The 16,927-nt window shown below is 43.9% G+C and overlaps 1 protein-coding gene across 2 annotated transcripts in view; it reads right to left on the reverse strand.

Annotated features, from left to right (window-relative positions):
• MACROD2 (mono-ADP ribosylhydrolase 2) overlaps window positions 1-16,927 on the reverse strand; it is an 879,171-nt gene that overhangs the window by 100,838 nt on the left and 761,406 nt on the right. The window lies entirely within an intron of this gene.

Raw genomic sequence — 16,927 nt, forward strand, 5'->3', positions numbered from 1 at the left:
AAGAGAGCAGTGGCTCACTGATGTTAGCTCGGACTTAACCGCCTCTCTTGCACGTCTGTAAGATGCAATGGGCTTAGCGGATGCAACGCCCGGTTGCCATCCCTCTTCTCCCTTGTGACCTGCGGCTCTTTCTCCTTCACAAACGATGCTCTGCTTCGCCGCTGAGACGCGTGACCTAAGGACTAGACAGTGTCGTCCTTATCTATTCCCACGCGGTGATTTCTTCCCCTCTAATCACCCCGCCTGGGTTTTTTCCCCTCCTCCTCCACGCATGGGTCTCCCTAGCTCAGGGACCTGCGGGCAGCGGTGGCTGCCTGCGCAGCGCCGGCGGCCAGGCAGCTCCTGCGCTGCCCGGGGCCTCCGCTTCCCGGCTCGCCTGGCGGGGATATGTCCCTTCGCCGGCACTGCTCACCAACCAGAGGGTATTTATGCATGCCTTGTATTTGTTTAAACACATGTCTATCTGTAACATAAATGAGCTTGCGCGGGATTACCCTAGCCAAGCATATTTTTCCACAAATCCGTCTGGATGTCCGGAGTTGTAAAGTAAAATACTTTGTCTGTAATATACTACACCCCTCTCTTATTAACTACCCCACTGTACCCCTAATAGCTGGTAGGTATATTTATCCAGCATCATTTTTTACCCTTTAACCAATGGAGAAAGAAAAATAAGAATGCAAAAGACCTGATATGGTCACGATGGAACTGTAAGGCTCGTCACCTGAAGTGGAGAATCTGATATAGAGATGTTAAAAAAAAAGGAAAGAAAGAGGAAGGATATTTGACAGCAGATGAGGCACTCTACAGCAGAGGAGTAAAAAGCCCTCGGGGGCTGCTGCACTGCTCACGGCAGCCGCGCGGGGCCAGGCGGGATCCCGACGGCAAAGGTGCTCACCCGGCACACCGCTTCTGGGCGGCTGCGCTCCGCAACTCTGGGGGTTACAAAGCTGCATGGTGCTTTCAGGAATGCAGGCAGACACCATTCAGTAACAATAAGCTATCATTTTACGTAACACCCTAGGCTTTTATTCTGATGGCGGAGCAGGAGGCGCAAGAGAAAGAATGAAAACGGCTCACATGCAAACATTTTAAACAGACCGCTTCAGCTAAAACAGGCAGCTCCCATAACAGACGTGACTCTACCAGCCTCCTCTTCTCAGTAACTCTTACCCAGTCCCAGTTTCCTACAATTTCAAGCACCTTAAAGGACAGGGAAGTCCTGGATCTCAAAGTCAGGGCAATCGCTGGCCCTCTTCCCCATTGCACAGCGAGGACTATCGACTTCACATAGAAGTATTCGCCGCATTTCTGCAAAGCTGCGGTCTCAGAGATACTTCCAAATGATTGAAACTTGCAGCTTCTATATTCAGTATTCCTCTGGGTTGAAATCCATGGTGCCCACTCCAGATCCCCTATCTGTACTGCTCATGGTTATCAGAACCAAACTATTGTGTGCTGCGGATTACCTAACACCCATCCAAAGCTCCACGTTCCTGCACCACGCAATTCGGTAACAAATTTCACTTCTTGGAGTATAATGTGCCAAGGAACAACTTAAACATGTCAAATTCTCTGAAAAGGCAAATCAATTTTCTCCCATATTTTCTGTTATTAAAGTATCTGCTCTGGGGCTGTGATTTTCATGCCAGGTTTCAAAGCAGAATGACTATATGCAGTTAAATTACAACCCTCTAAAACGCAGATTTATAACACATGTAATGAAAGTCCTATAACATTTCACATGTGACACTCCTACAAATCTAAACTTTCAAGGGATGTCATGTAATGGTTCAAACTGCCTCTAAATCCACAGCAAGATGATAGTTTTCTGGAGAAGAAGACTTTCATTATTTTCCCATTACAGAATGAATATTGCATCTTTTTTCTTAGCAGGTAACATTTTGCTTATTAACAGAAGAGCCTTTAGAGTCATGGATGATACCACATTTGTGGGACTAAAGCAACGAGCAGTTACTCTGTGCCCCACTCTGTTTGCAGACTGAACACACACCGTCACTGTAGACTCCCATATTTACATCCTTACACATTCAAAAATCACAACACCAGCAACTGATTATGGGCATCTCATCTGCTGGGGCATTTCAGAGCTGACAGGCAATCAAGTCACGTTTGCACGCCTACTTTCCAACTACAAAGGCTAAAAAAATTTTTAAGACACGTACATGAAACAAAAACCCAACAGAACCCTGCTTCTTGCGTGCCTCCAAAGGTTGGGCTTTAAGGAGAACATCAGCTATCACGACAGCTGCCGCCAACGCAGCATCAGCAAGTGGGGCCCCCGCCGATGCTGAGCCATATGCCCTAGTGCAGACTCCCAGCTACGGTGAGCGAGGCCGCGCCGGCTCCCACCTGCTGCTGCTGAGCACACGAGGAGCCCATGGCCATGGAAGGGACACGGGCCAGGCTGTACCGGCCGTCTCCACAGAGAAGAGCGATAGGGCATGCTCCCTCCCAGCACTGTCTGCGGGGCAAGCGCCTTCTCCGCATGGGTATTTCAGTGTCGCTGTGCTGAGAAGGGAGACAGCGTTTTCATGGCACGGGGCATTTTCCTCTGAAACAGCCCAGAAAGGGCACTGAGGATTTGAGGCAGGAGCAGAAGGCACAGCTCTGGGAAAAAGAGCTGCTCTATGCTGCATTTTTTCTTAATATGTGTCCCAGGACATGCTGCCGCTCACATCTGCGTTTCCAGGCTTTATTTCCACTGGAGCCTGTAAAGCAGCATTAAGGCATAGCACCAACAGTATAGAGGACTTGCTGCAGCAGAGCTGCCAGGCACCGAGTGAGCACCGCATCCGCAGTTGGCTCAAGGTCACTCTCCAAAAACCATAGAGCTGGTACTCAAAAAAAAAACCACCATGAACCTGACCTTTCCCTTGCCAAGAAGCAATCAGCAAGCAAACTCGGAAGCAGTCTGGAGGAGATCCTGTCTTTGGCCGTGGAAGCCTTCTGCAGGGTTTGCCTTGCGAGCTTTAAAGCTGACCTAGTAAGTTTGGCTAGAAAGTTAATGAGTTCAGTGATACTGCCTGCTGCAAACTCCAGCGAGCATGTGTTGCTTGATGGAAAGTCCATGGTTGGAGGTGGTAAGTGGGACATGCTGCATAACCAAAATCCTTCCGTAAACAGCAGTATAAGTCACAACAAAAACGCTCGCTTTACAGCAAACAGTACAGCCATGGACAGGCTTTAAAACCTGCTACTAACCCTGTTCTGGCAACAGAAAGTAGCTCTTAAAAATATTTTAAATCAGAGGAACTGAAATATATTCTCTGTTGAAATGAGGGAAGCATACAAATTACTGTTTGGGGGGAGTTTTTATGCTTTTTACATCGTTGTAACATTTAGAACCAGCTACTTCCCTTTTATTCATGTTGTGTTTATTTAAAAGGTTCAATCTGCCTTAATTCAGAGCAATTTTGAATGCAAAATGTTTTTTATCTGGCTTTTATGTGCTGTTCTGTTTCTCTGTGAAGCCAGGCTACAGCAGCTCATCAAAAGGAAGTAAGGCGGCCTGAATTTTATCTTACTATTACTGTGATATAGCTGCAGTGGGCAATCTGATCTCATCAAGAAACAATTGCAGTAAAGATATCAAAGTGGATGTCACAGTTCTGCTGAAAGATAATAAAGTGAAATGAACCAAAAAACCAATCTTTCCAATACAAATCACGTAGTTAAGTTGTAGTGATTTGCAAGCAGACTATGAGTGTGGGAGGGGGGAGATACAGTCAGAAATGCCTGATTAACACTTTTAAATGATTGTTAACACATTTGGTGAGTGTATAATTAAGGGATTTACAGCATTAAAACCTGGAGCTGTTGTGCATGCTATGCTAAATGAGTCAATCAGTAACAAGGGAAAGAGTGAATTACACCTCTTTACACTGCAGCCTGAACCGCTGTCTCCTAAGATAAACACTATTGATTGCTTTTAAGCTTCCTCTCTACTAGAAAGAGACTTCTAATTTGAGGAAACCAATATTAAAAGATAGCTGGAGACCTTCTCCACCTTCGCCTGCAAACAGGGGAGGGCAGAGGCTTGCCTGAGCTCCACGCAGCTGCAACACCCTTGCTGCCTTGCCTCGCATCGGGAGAGACTGGCCCCTTGGGCTGCATTCCTCTTAAACGCCCAAACTCCAGCGGCGTCCACAAACCATCATTTCAATTTCCTGGCAGAATAAAAACGTCTTGCCGCACGTGTTTTACCATCTCCCCCCCACTTTTAACGTCTGCATTAGTGACAGAAAATTAACTCTTTAAGTAGTTTAACAAATAATGTCATCTTTTCCAAAGCAAAGGCTTTTGTGAGAGCCAAAATAGCCTCAGCTTTCAAACTGTGGGGTCCTTCCTACCTCCTTGGTCTATTTAACTGCAAAGGAATGGAGTGGTGGTTTTGAATTACCCATGCCGATGGGTGGGGAGGCTGATTTGGCTGCTGTTTTCGGGTGAGAGTTTTTTTTGGGGGGAGGAGAGGGTTAGGTTTTTAAAGGAACGTACTGCATAAGCCCATCAGCCCATGCCAAACCTCCAAAAGCAGATATACAGAGAACACATCAGAAACCACATTCGCGCAGACGCTGTGCATTAGATCCCATACAAGATGGCCAGCACGCCTTCCAAGAAAAACACTAGTGCCGACTGAACGCAGGCCAAGGATTTTCGCGTCAGCGTGAAGGGAGGCGAGGCAGGCACACAGCGCTCCCGCCTTCTGCTTTGCATTTGCAGCGATGACCAGTCCTAGGCATACTATACCCAATACATAGCTGGATATTCTACAAAGAAATAGTTGTGGTCTTCGCTTGAGTTTTGCTGCTGAACTCCTGTCTGCTTGGAATTTGCATGATTTCCTCCAAAACTATTGAGGTTTACCATAATGTGACACTCCTTCTCTTACAGTCTATCTTGGGATAAACTTGGGACCCACCCCGGGCTAGTACTGAAAGAGCAGTTTCCCTACTGAATCTTGTTAAAGCAATTACCTGTGGACATTACCTAAATGCATTACAGAGCCATGATGGCAAATTGCTTAAGTAAGTAAGAGGGAACTCAGGTAAGAAATACAGCTGGTGAATACTGAGGGATAACTGCATGCTTAACCCTATAAATGACAACCTTATGAGAACATGGGAGAAATTTTTAATAAAGTAGTCATAAACAGATTAATAGCTTCGAAAGCAATAGGGGATTTTCTCCTACACAGCAATGGATTTTCAGCAGATCCAAAACGGTTCTTGTCTAAGTAGAAACGTGCTTAGCTGTATCATCCCTCTTCCCTGATCTCTCCACCCCTCACCATAAAGGGAAATCAATATGACGATGCATAGTCAGGCACAGAGATTGCACCCCTTATCCTACAGGAACTGAATTCCATCATTCCCAGTCCATGGAAGGCAGCAGCACGAGGCTCCGAGTTGCAGTGTGAACTTCCCTAATGGAGAGAAGCACCTACAAATTAGATACAGCTCTCTACTCAGAGTAATCTCTTACCTCAGGGGATATTGCTTACTACCAAAAGCAGCTGCCCTGTAAATAATCCTCTTGGTAGCTTGCATTTCTGGGATCAAGACCTAGGTTATCAGGGACAATATTTTGATTACATGCACAGTGCTTACGTATGGATTTCTCTTGCGCTCATGTGACAGACCATTTGGGAAAACCAGAGGCAGCACAACGGTTAAAAGCTGATCTCGGCACCGCAGCATTCCCTCCGCACACTTGCAGAGCTGCTGCTAATAATGCTGGTGGCAGTTTCCTGAGCTATGACTCACAGCACGACGAGACCAACGTCGCATCTGCTGAAAATTTCCCTCCTCGCTGCAGAAATACACCCCATCACTTAAAAGTTTTGAATGTGCTAGCAGCTAATTTATTAAAGGAACCCCCGCGGCGCGCCTGTTTACAGGGCTCCGGCGGTGCACAGAGGCAAGGCCTCTTCCGTGCACGTAAGGGCAGCAGCATCACGCTGTATTTTTGGAAACACAGCACAGTGTAGCAGAATAAGGGCTGGACTGATCAAAGAACAGCTAGGATGTTGTGCTGAGACTTCTTTCCAGCTGCACTGGAAAGAGCACAGTTAGGGCCTGGAAAAAAAGAACAAATAAGAGTAAGCTGTATTTTTTAGATGTCGAAATGAAGTGAGGCAAGTTTAGGCCAGACTATGAGTACTGAGAAATATAAAACTTTCCAATATGCTCAGACATGGTTAGAAAGGAAGATGCACTTGCAGGCAGATGTTAGAGTTGAGCTCCTGTCACAGAGTGCCTTCTTCTGTCAAAGTTTATGCTTTTCCCTATAAATCCAAGCTAAAATTTCTCAGTCTCAAAACCACTGATAGTATCTGATCAAAAATGGGGGTAACAAAGGAATAGGAGAAAAGAGCCTGCATTTTCCAGATGAGTTTTTTTTTTCAATCAAGAAAATGAGATCCTTTCCGCAACAAATTTAAAGTGAGCTGAGTTCTCCTTATCGCCTGTCCAAAAAAAAATCTGTAACAGACATTTTCAGCCGTCTCCAGTAACAATCACACATTCCAGATGTCTCCCTTTGACAAGCTGTTAGACTGCCAAAGCCTGAAAATGGAAGCAGGCCAAGAAAGAATTAGGTATCCTCTAAATCTAACAACATTACCTCCTTACCTGCAAGTAAATATTAGGCATAGTCTAAGTTTAGAAAACAAGGCTAAGTACAAGGAGCAGCTGGTTAACAAGCTAATGGCCTAAATAATTCTGTGTAATTTTCATACAATGCGCTCTTTTGTGTGAGATTTCCTCCTTCCAGCTGCGTCTCTTTGCAGAGAAATGTTCACAAAGTAATCTCAATAACTTTGCAGTATTCATTTAAATTAAATATATACACTTCAACTTTCACTAAAATACCATTGTTAGGAGCAAACCACTCGATGTGTTGTCAAGTGACACACTAATGAGTATGAGTTTTAATGGCTTTAAGTAGCTGAGGGGAAAGAAGTAAAACTGTGTCGAACAGCCTGCTGAGGAGCTGTGTATCTGGCTGAGGTATGGTGTCGTACATGTGCCTCTGATGCATATGGCAATGAAAAGACATGTTTCTATAATGAGCGTGCCTACATACAACCATTGGCATTATTTTTTCCTTACTTCATTGAGGCTATTTTTAGAGCATCTACTTAAAATAGACTTCAGCTATTTTTGGCGCTGGATAAATTACGGTACTCATTTTAAGCAGTCACGATCTGCTCACACGACCCACACGTCTAGCTTAACAACTTCCTTGTCTGAGCAGAGCCTAAGGCAAATGTTGCCCAGTGCTGCAACGCACAGGGTGAGGTGGCCTGCTCCACCACCCAGCACAACCCTGCACAACTGCTTCTTCACCCAGCTCCATCTGTTACCCATCTCTTACAACATTAAGTCCTGCATGCCTCCTTAAAAAAAAAGAAAAGAAAAGAAAAAAGAAAGAAAAGAAAAAAGAAAAAAAGAAAGACATTCCTAAATCCTTGAGCGGTTACTAAGCTTTATCATAGAATAGAATCATAGAATCGGTAAGGTTGGAAGGCACCTCTGGAGATCATCTAGTCCAACTCCCCTGCTCAGCAGGGTCACCTAGAGCATGTTACACAGGGTTGCATCCAGGCGGGCCTTGAAGATCTCCAGAGAAGGAGACTCCACAACCTCTCTGGGCAACCTGTGTCAGTGCTCCATCTCTCTCACAGGGAAGAAATTCTCCATCACGTTCAGGCGGAACTGCCTGTGCTTTAATTTCTGCCCATTGCCTCTTGTCCTGTCACACGGGACAACTGAAAAGAGTTTGTCCCCGTCATCCCCTTGACACCCTCCCTTCAGGTACTTATACACATTGATAAGATCCCCCCTCAGTCTTCTCTTCCCCAGACTGAAGAGGCCCAGCTCTCGCAGCCGTTCCTCACAGGGCAGATGCTCCAGCCCTCTGGTCATCCTCATAGCCCTCTGCTGGACTTTCTCCAGTAGCTCCATGTCTCTCTTGTACTGGGGAGCCCAGAACTGGACACAGTATTTGAGATGTGGCCTCCCCAGGACTGAGTAGAGGGGCAGGATCACCTCCCTCGACCTGCTGGCAACACTCTTCCTAATGCAGTCCAGGAGATCATTTATCCTTTCTAACTTCCAACCAAGCTGCTCCCTGGTGATCATCCTTCCTGTGGAGCAGCATCCTGCAGGACTTGGCAGTCTCCTGCCACCACGGCCGCCCTACCTGGGGGATGGAGGGGCCCTGTGCCCAAGCAGGCAGTTTGTCTGGGGCAAGGCACCACAGTGGAAGGAAAGCCCTGGCTTTCCCGCTTGCTCAGCCTCTCCGCACTCAGCATGATCTAGCCCAGGCAGACGGGGCTCCACGTTGCTCTGAGGAGAGTGGTGGGGTGTGTCCCACCATGGGAACCTGCAGTCCAAGAATAGATACAAGAAAAATGGACCAGGAAGAAACTAATCTGGGGGAACTCTGTGCACAAAGAGGCCACAGAAGAGGACTGCACCTCAGGGTCACGTAAGAACTTGCGACAAATTATAAAGTAAGAGAGCAACATGTTCTTTAGAGTAGGGCCAAGGCTGTGGAGTAACCTGAGGAGTTATTTTGACATCAGCGGCTGTTCAGCCTGCAAATAAGCACGCTTCTGCAGTTATGAATAAATGTATATCTTCTGCCTTGTCTGCAATATTGTCCGTCTCATCTCCTTTAGCCATCATATGATTGTCTCTGTGTATCTCACATCATCCTGTTGAGGGAATTATCTTTCTAAAAGGTGATCACACCAGTGAAATTCTGTTTCTGTAGATTGTCTGTGACATATGATATGAATTCATCTGTAATTATAAGGTATTGAGAAGACACTAGAGACAACCAGACTTTTTTGGGGAAAAAAATACCCCAGCAATGGTGTTAATATGTATACATTAGGCTGAGAGGCCTAAGCATTTCAAAATTTATTTGCAAAGGCCTGAAAACTTCCCTTCTGAAGACTGCATAATAAATTAAATTAAGGCAAATTCCTTATTTATGGACAATAATGCAGTAATAACTCACCACCTGGCCAGAGTAAGAGGGAAAAATATATTTTTAGACATTGTTCTAGAGTAAAATGATGGAAAAAATCCTGATGGCTGCAAAGAACAACTTCATTGCAAAGGTAACTATCCTACATTTCCCTGTTGAACCATGGTCTCCCGTACAAGGTAAGAAAGGTGATGTATTCCCGGAAATTCTGGCCATCAGGTGCATCATGAATGCTAAGACAGTCTTTGCGTGAAAATACCGGCACCAGGCTACAGCTCCAATAGGGAGCCATAATATCAAAATCAGATTGGTGCTGAAGCTTAGTGGTTTTTTTCTTTTTTTTTGGTTGTTTTTTTTTTTTTTTTTTTTTTTTGCTTTTTAAAAAAGTTGTTCTAATTTTTGCTGACAAAAGAAAAAAGACGCTCCAACAGAAATCAGTTTTTTCTAAAGATATCGTTAAGTTCAAAAGTCCACGTACCAATTTTTGACACTCTCCAGACACATAACTGCCATAGGATTTGCAAACAGAAACAGCAGAAGCACTCCACGGGGCAGCGGCACGCCAAATTTGTTCCCTGGTTAAGTCCAGGAAATTCCGTCACCATTTGTTAGCACTGAAATGTCTGTCTGAAAAAAAACAAAGGGAAGCCTTCCTCCAACAGATAAAGAATATTTAAATATTCGTTACTTATGCTCTCTCTAATCGTCTGCACTGAGCCTGCAGCTGGGGACTAATTACAGTATCTCCTAAAAAAACAAAACATATATTATGCTGTGAATTTTACTGAAAATATGCTGTAATGAATTTCAGTGGGAGAAGGAAAAAAGTATTTAAATGTCATAGCAGAAATGTGTATTTACAAAAGCTGGCCCCTACAACAAGGGTGCAAGAAGAAAGTCTTTGTTACCTGTACCATGCTAACAAGATTTCTGACGTGTGTACCCCAGTAGGTCAAATAACGTAGACCACCCTGTTCTTCACTCGAAATCTGCCTTTTGTAACCTTCAGCGAGTCACAGACTGATTCCAACCTGCCAAGTACAGGCTGGACAGTACAGTAATTCTCAGTGAGCAAACAGCAATGCTGAAACTTAGCACCACTTTAAAGAATCCAAGTGCACGTGAGACAGGGACTTCTACTGTTTTCTCTATTTTTCTTTTCTTTCATTCATTTTTTTCTTTTACTTAAGAGAAGCAGGTCCTCTTCCTTCTGAGTCCAGTAGTTTTAGACAGCTACAGCTTTGCTTTGGACAGGACCGATGGCTATATCGATCTTGACAGAGAGGGTATATAATGCGTAACATTTTAGCGTCCATACCCGGCCAATGACTAGATAAATAAAGAACTTCAATAAATATGGCCAAGAGCTGTTCTTTAAGTGGGCAGGATGGTCCCAACCCTGCTCTCAGCACAGCTGAGCTTGAGGCAGCTCTGGCATACTGAAACCACCTGTGAGAGGCACCGAAACCCCTTGGGGTTCAGAGGCTGCTTCCCGGGGCCCTGCAAACTGTGGAGAGGTTTTCTTAAGTGGTCTCAGCCCCTGCGTGGAGCCTGCGTGGAGAGAAAAGAGAACCTGCTCCTGTGGCAGCCAGGCTGCCAGGGAACGCAAGCGTACAAATGCCAGGCAATTCTGAACTGGGAAATTGCAATCAGAAAAGGCCTTCCTTTTATCTTACATGTTAAAGAAAAAGGAAAAAGAACAAAAAAACTAAGAATAAAGAAGGAATCATTTTAGCTTTCCTGTACAGAAGGGCAAAAAGTGGCTTCAGATATCAACTTCATTATTTTTGCAGTCTTATAACTTACAGCTCAAACAAACTGCTCTCAGTTCTAACATTTGTTTCTGGTTTCAGACCAGTAGAAATCTAATTTCCTTCTCCCCAAGAGCAAATGTCAGCACAAGCGGGATCTGAAATTTGTTGCTTGACACCTGCAGCAAAGAGCTAAATTGAGAGTAATATTTCAAAGAGGTACTTGGGAGGTATGTGCTTAAATTTGGTTAGCAGACATGCAGGCTTGCGTATGCTCCTTCTGCATATGGCCCCTAAACGGTGTCCTCAGCCCCGTGACTGACAGAAGCAGAGGAAAGGCAGCCGTCAGAGCGGCTCTGATTGGAAACACACAGGCCAAATGCAGCGCTTGGGGTAACTTCACAAGCCTTGCTTTAGAAAGGAGCACTCTGCTTTTTCGCTTTTAAACATGTGGGTGCAAAAGGCCTGCCTAACCTTGAAGGCATTTGCTGGGTTAACAGTAAAAACAGCCTGCAAATAAAAAGAATGTCTGATACTTGTAATATCTAATAATTTCAGGTTAAAATCCCAAAGGCCACAAGCAGTGCCCCTCTCCACGTACCCTTGCATTTGTGTGGATGCCTTTACATCGCTGTGGGCAGTCCTCCCGTGAGTTTTACATGAAGAAACTGGCCACCAGTGGCTGCGAGCTACAAACCGCAACCCAGAGATTTCCCGACAGCTCGCCACGCTCTGTGAACAGGTATTCAGAAATGCAGTATTTAATTGCAGTGCTTCAGCATGTTTCTGGAATGGTTCATATTCTGCTTAACTATGAATCTGTCTCTAAACTGGCCCTGTTGCAACGTGATGGTTGGGTTGGGCGAGCTACCTCCAGCTTGGCAACTCACCCGAGACCGAGAAGGCAGAAGCATCCACACCCAGCTCTGACTCTGCTCCCTGTAACGCAGGCTCACAAGTTCACTGTATCTTACCACATAACGGGACTGGCTTGCATAATCCATTTTGGTACAACTGCTTGGCACATTTCTGCAATTCGTGGGGCAAACTTCACATTTGAGGAATGGCTTCCTGAGCTGGAAACTGCTAATACGTGTACCCTGCTCAAACTACACTGGCAACTTCTCTTTGAAGATGTCAGAGTGCGTTTCCAGTTGTCACATCAGCCTCGAATTTACATGTATCTTATATATAAATAAACACACATGGTAGGATAACTAAGCCACAAAAATGTAAGCAGGGAAACAGGAATTAAAAAAAAAAGAAAAAAAGAAAAAAAGAAAAAAAGAAAAAAAGAAAAAAAGAAAAAGCCTGTCTTTTTGTCCTGTGCAATAAGCACAGAAGTGCAGGAATGTATATGGCATTTCTACTTAATAGGGCATAAATGATGCAAATGAACATTGCTTCCACAACGCAAAACAACAATGCAAAGCTAAAAGGTTGAGACAGATCTTAAAGTGATCTAAATTGGCATAGCTCCATTAAAGTCACAGGGACCAAGGCGCTGATCCATTTCTCTTCGCTGCAGAAATACGAATGTTTGGATATGGTAACACTGACTAGGAACTCCACTGCCACGGAGTGTCTTTAAACTCACAATCAAGCAACGTCTCAAAGGCGCTAACTGGAGGATTGCCATTACTTTCAGTGCCCCCTCCTAAAGCTGCTTCAGTACCAACAATTAACGCAAAGGGCAAATTACGCACATGGAATAGTATAAACATATTAAAAGTTCTGATTTAAGCAAGGAAGAAGATTGCCTGTAGCCTGCCACCCACAGGGACCATTCTACTATTTTTAAATCAATTAGTTCAACTTCTCTCAGAAGTCAGATCTCTCTATCCTCGTTAGTGGTGACAAACACAGTTTACTGCACTTACTATTCCTTTAGCAGCTCATTAGAACTGGAATACATTAGTGCCAAAGGATGGAGAGGTCATATATCACCTATTTCTTTTAATACACAACAAAAGTATCTAAAAGTTCCAGAAGGATCGTGATTACTGTAAATAGGACGACGTAGGTAACTGAAACAAAATCCCAGCAGCATCTGTGTTTGTTGATCACTACTTCAGAATTAAAAGAAAATGGAAATCATTCAGTTTCTAGCTCCCACTGAAAACATGAGACTGTTATATTTCCTGAATTTTGGAAAGTTTTACGGAAACACCTCCAGCAAATACGTAAGACGATCCTCAGACACCACGCCGAGGCCCACGGAAGCACCGAGGGCCAGCGGCCTGCGGCCACGGGCAGCAGCAGCCACTCCATGAAACTCTACAGCGTCATTCAGAAACTGCCTCGTTCACCATGAAATCTGGTTGCTCTCCACAACAGCAACTCTAGAGATCTAGCAAATGCTCAGAGAAACCTGTACATTTCATTACTATTATTCCCTTGTATCAGGCTTTTCCAGAAGTGTTGCATTACGATAAAAATCGTCAGATGGATTTTAGAGAAAAAAAATGTTGAGCCTTTTGCATGAAAAATTAACCATTATGTATAATTACAACATAATAAAAGGAATTATTGGATAAATAATCTCACCAATTCTTTAAGGAAAATGCCTTTAGATGCCTTTAGCTGAAACTAATTGAGTTGAACAGGAAAACAGTCTGAAAAGCTGAAAAATTTATCAGGGAATGACAGGCTTTTTATATATTTTTGAACGATCTTATGATTTCTATCCCACGGGCATAACACTTTGTGCTATGTTTTTTTAAACTGCAAAAATATTATCTGTTTAATCTTATAGTAATCTTCTATAAAAGAAACACTTTTCACATTTAGGAAAATCTTCAGTACATAAAAAAAAAAAAAAAGACTTCAATGAGTATGCATTAATCTGGGGAGAAAAAAGAGAGACAAGTGTATTTAAAAACAGCAGAACCAAAACAAATGGAAGTTTCTGAAGCTGTTCCCCGTGCAGACGGGTCCGTGGAGCAGCTGCAGCCGGCGAGGCCAGCGGAGCCTCAGGACCACATCACACCCAGCATCCACCGCCTGCAAGCAAAACACCCAACCCGAAGCGCCCAACTTTAGCCCCGAGACTTTCTTTCAGGTGGACGTTAAGCTGCAGCATAAACTGTTCAAAATGGGGCACTGCTGAAATACCTGCAAGTCCTTCTATACGGCCAAATTAGCAGCATTGGCAGTAGCTTCCAATTTTACTTGAACCAATTCAGGTCAAAAAGACCATTTTATGAAAGCATTAATGCGCTGCACTAATGTACAGCAGCCTTTGATTAGTCATTTTTTCTCCTTGGGGAAAATATCTCCTTTCTATTTTTATTTTAATTAAATATCAAACAATGTCACCAAAAGACAGCCCTGCCATCATGCAGGAAACAAGATAATTAAACAACCTGATGTTTTTCTTTTTAAAGGCACACAGACAAGTACGTTCAGAGAAAGGGATGACTTTGCTTTCGCAATGCAGAATTGGCATTCCATACTTAATGTAACTGGAAAACGCATGTATATCTAGGGTGTATTTATGAGAAGTAATAGTTAACTGCTGTATAAAATGCAGAATAAAACTAAAGAAGTAGGTTCACGCAGCTCATTCTGAAGGGTTTTACCCGTACGCAAGTGTAAGGCACAGACATCACGGGTGTCTGGAGCAAATCAGCAAACCGCCTTCGTGGCCCATGCACGATGAAGGCCCAGAAGACGTATGCATGGGCACACACGCTCATGCACACGGCGGCACACCTGTATAGCTTAGCAGTGCCCAGCACTGTATACAATCACACCACCTCTGTGTATATTACCAAGAGCAGCATGTTTGCTGTTCTTATCTCAGATAGTCCCTTTAACTTCATAAAAAGGCATTGGTTGAACTTGCCTGTTTTTGAGGACAAAGGCCGCTTTTCAAGACAAGTAGTTTTGAGACATTTTACGAGGCAGATTGTTAAGCATTATTAATGTTCTATGAACTTTTAAATCCCCTTGTTACTCAATAAAAACTCAACCATTCTAAAATTCTGCAGATATACGAGGCGGTTGTTAACTACATTGATATGGGACTTCTCTGCCTTACTGCTGTACCCTAACCTTCCTGCAGTAGATTCTGATTCAGCACTTTGCTTTCAGGTGTAAAATTAATGCAAAAGGGAAAAAAAAATGGCTTGTTCGTTTTCTATAAAAACACTCAGGAAAGTTATGCTTAATTAGGTTAGCCGCAGACACATTAGTACAGTAATAGTACATACCTATACCTGATAAATAGCTGTGTAATAATAGCAGGCAAGGCAAATTCTCTTTTCAAAGTACGTGCAATTAGTAATAAAAGATCCCCTACAGTTAAGCCAGAAAGATCGTAAGCTTTGCAAAAATGTACTTTAGTGCGCTGTCACTGGCCAGGGAAGAGTCGTGGGACCTGTCATGTCTTCATCAGAGGCGGGAGGAAGGCTGACCTGCCTTCAGTTCCCTCCTCACCAGGAGGAGCACGCCAGTGAGGTGCCGGAGTGAAACGACAGCCACTCACTTCAAAGGGTGGTGAGGGAAGGAAAATATCCACAGATCAAAAGAAAGACGAGAACAAAGAAGAAAATACAGCTGTAGAAGGGAAGGAAAAAAAAAAGAACTAAGGAGAAATATTGCTTGTTTATATACATTACAGAGTTCTCAATGGAGGAACACCACCTGGCATGAGCCAGCCTTGGCATATATACCAGCTTTTGCCAATCTTAGATGGGGCAAAGGTGCTCTCTTTGGAGTGGTAAAGGGATGGAGGGAACATCTTTGCTCCCTTCCACCACCAGGCAGCTCCAGCTGGCAAAGATGCCACAAGCGCATGGCTGGAGGAGCACGTATCTGGGCTTCTCCCATCTCTCAGCACGGACAACAAGCAGTACACTTAAGCAGAAGTTGGCTAAATTTATTTCAGCAGTCCTGCAGCAGCTAGTGTCATATCCATAGAGAAGGTCTCCAAAGCAATTTCTGCTCTAACCTGGAAGGGGAAAAAAAAAAAAAAAAAAAAAAAAAAAAAAAAAAAGAACGCCACACCAGGTGCTAATCTCTCCCTGCAAGATGCTGAGGAGGCCAAGGGGCTTCACAGCATGCTTTCTGTCATGGCCAGGCAGCCAGGGCTCTCCACTCCCACCTTCTCCAGCCTGGGAGGTGGTTGAGAAAGAGAGGAGAGCATTTGTTTTTTCTGTGTGGACTGAGGTTTGAGACAGAGACAGAAGGCAAAGGGCAACGTGAGTAAACACAGAATGCAACGTGAGGTGTCATAAGCTCACCAGTTCAGAACTAAGGCTTTTTTGCTTGTTTTGGATCATATTCGAAGGGCTTTGTAGCAGGCAATCTACTGAGGTGCATCTAAATGTGGCTTGGTAATTAGGCATATGTGTAAGAGTTAATGATAGCGAAATCCCACACTCTGAATTCCTAAATTTCCTGAGTGTAGTTCAAACTATTTTTTTTTAACTAAAATATTTTTGCATTTAATAACATTCTCATTAATAAAAGGCCATTGACCACAGGCTCACATCCAAAATACATTAACTTCATTTCACATAGAACTGCTAGATTAGAATAGACCAAGTGTCCCATATCCCTGTCAGTGCCAGATGCTTCAAAACAAGTTAGATTAAATTTTGCTGCTAGCAAGATTAGTTCAAGTACTAATCAACTCAACTGAAACCAAGATAGTGGTGAGCCCTAGACCATATTTTGACCCTTACTGTACAATTTACAGCATGAGAAAATATGAAAGATTCCTTCTGACCACAACGTATGATGCCCTGAAGCAAAATGATCCGCATGCAGTGGTAATTTAATTTAAGGTACTGTATCCAATTTGATGTTTTGATCTTTGAGGCTAACGTTACAGGGTAACATCTGCAGAAGTAACACGTGTTGGAGCAACCCTAGCCGGTGGGTTCCACTAGCTTTCAGGGGGGCTTATGTACTGCATCACTGAGGGACGTTTGCAAACTTTGCCAATACACTCAAAGCATGAGACACAAAAAAACAATGAAGATCTTCACACCGGGAGCTCCACAGGGCTCTTCAGAGAGAAAAGAAGTAGTTTTCATTTCTATCTCTAGTCTACATCAAGTCGTTACAGCCCCTGGAGCAGCAGTTGTCACCCTTTTGTGGTTCTGTCCTGCCATGGCAGCAAAAACATGCAAAACACTAGTCCT

The sequence above is a fragment of the Rhea pennata genome, chromosome 3 (genome assembly GCF_028389875.1).
Source record: "Rhea pennata isolate bPtePen1 chromosome 3, bPtePen1.pri, whole genome shotgun sequence".
Taxonomy (NCBI): Eukaryota; Metazoa; Chordata; class Aves; order Rheiformes; family Rheidae; genus Rhea; species Rhea pennata.